We start from the raw sequence: 1929 nt of genomic DNA on the forward strand, positions 1-1929 counted from the left end.
TGAAACTGAAACAAATGTCTGAACCCAATGGAATGTTAATCTAATATGAATATGCTTATGCTAGCAAACACTAAAGCTAGATGAAAAGCATGACATAGTTTTAAAAACAGTAACCTCATATAAATATTCTAGAAAATTTTAAAATGTAGATGGATGATATTTTTTAAATGGTAAGCTATGCATATTTTTACATATATATGCAAAACATCGTACAATTCAAATGTATTTTAAATCTCAATCTATTTCAGGGTCACAGTGTTTTGATTAGTAACTATCAAACCCAGCCCAGAGAAATTTGAAAGAATTGGTTTAGCTGGGGGTGGTGTCTCACATCTCTAATCCCAGTACTTTGGAAAGCCAAGGCTGGAGGATCAGTTGGACCCAAAATTTCAAGCCCAGCCTAAGCAACATAGTGAGACCCTGTTTCTCCAAAAACAAAAATGTTTAAAAAAATAGCCAGGCACAGTGGGGTGTATTTGTAGTCCCAGCTACTCAGGAAACAGAGATGGGAGAATCACTTGAGCCCAGGAGGTGAAGGCTGCAGTGTTGCCCATCACTGCACTCCAGCATGGGCAACACAGTGAGATTCTATCTCAAAAACAAAATAAAATAAAGAATTGGTTGAACTTTCCAGATTTACAGATATTTCTGATAGGTGTTTGGATTGAACTTGGTTAAAGAAGAAATGGTTAAAGAAGACCAGGGATACAGACACAGCAATCCAGCAGCAGCTAAAGTAAAAAAGTTTGGAGCTAGACAGATAAGAACTAGAATTCTAGCTCCTATACTTACCAGCTGTAATATTTTAGACATGTTACTTAACCATTCTAAACGTCTATTTTCTTTATCTGCAAAAAAGAAGTGAAAACACCTGAGTCACTGGGTTGTTTTAAGGATTAAATTAGATACCATTTGTAAACTTGTAACCCAGAGTCTGAGCCATAGCAAGTGGCAGGAAATGGGCACTTCCATTGCTTTGCATACATACTTTCCATGAACTCTCTTACTGGAAGATATTCCCAGATGCCTGCTACATTCTGTGAACTCTAACCCTAGAAAAATAAAATATCTTCTTTTATGGTAGTTTCATATTCTTTATCAAGGTTAAGTTTCATTCATATTTTGCCACCATACTAAAATATTCCCAGTTTAAGAATATTTCTTCTACACAGTTCTTGGCCTCCTACCACTCAATAGTTCTTTACGAAATAAGGTACTTGATTCCATTCATTTCTTAAATTTCCTTTTTTTTCAAGAAACCTCACGCATAATATTTACCTGGCAGGAGGGATCCCATGATCACAAAGGTGGTTTTCTCAGAGTGAGACTTAACCATTGGCTCCGAGGTGCTGATTCCTGATATTTCCCGAAATGTGAGACGCTCGACTGCATACTTTATGGTGGTGGGGACCTGAGTTTGCACTCTCCCCTAATGTTTTTGATATAAAAAAAAGAAACTTCGTGTCCTCAAATCTTTGGGGATTCCTAAAATATCTATTTACTAATTGCATGCTATTATTTTTATTCAAAACCTTTCAGACAAAGATTGATTGAGGAAGTTAACTTTTTCTGGGATAATGTTAGGTTATCTTGACCTTGAATTCAACTTCAGCTAATTTGTTTCTTTCTTTTTTTTTTTCTTTACTACAGAGTCTTATCATTAATCCCATATCCCATTAAAAACTGTTTTGATCCCCAGTCAGTCTGCCTAATCTAATGTTTCGGAAAAGATATTCTGCTCTCTGTTCTGGAAGACTTATTTTCCTACATTCGGTCAGGAAAAAAAAAAAAAAATGTCAAAGGTTTGAGAGATTGAGAAAAATGCTGAATGAAACCCTAGGTCCACATTGTGGTTCTGACAGTCTGGTTATTTTTTGGGTGTCAGCATTTTTTGCTGACTCCTCCCTCCATTTCACTCTTGGTTCACTG

General features: G+C 36.1%; 1 non-coding gene across 1 annotated transcript; it reads left to right on the forward strand.

The window, feature by feature from the left end:
* Positions 1-1270: 1270 nt before the first annotated feature.
* On the forward strand, positions 1271-1432 carry LOC115896737. The gene has a single exon (XR_004056632.1). It is a non-coding gene; the product is annotated as a U1 spliceosomal RNA (small nuclear RNA).
* The last annotated feature ends 497 nt before the right edge of the window (positions 1433-1929 follow it).

This window comes from Rhinopithecus roxellana, chromosome 3 (genome assembly GCF_007565055.1).
Source record: "Rhinopithecus roxellana isolate Shanxi Qingling chromosome 3, ASM756505v1, whole genome shotgun sequence".
Taxonomy (NCBI): domain Eukaryota; kingdom Metazoa; phylum Chordata; class Mammalia; order Primates; family Cercopithecidae; genus Rhinopithecus; species Rhinopithecus roxellana.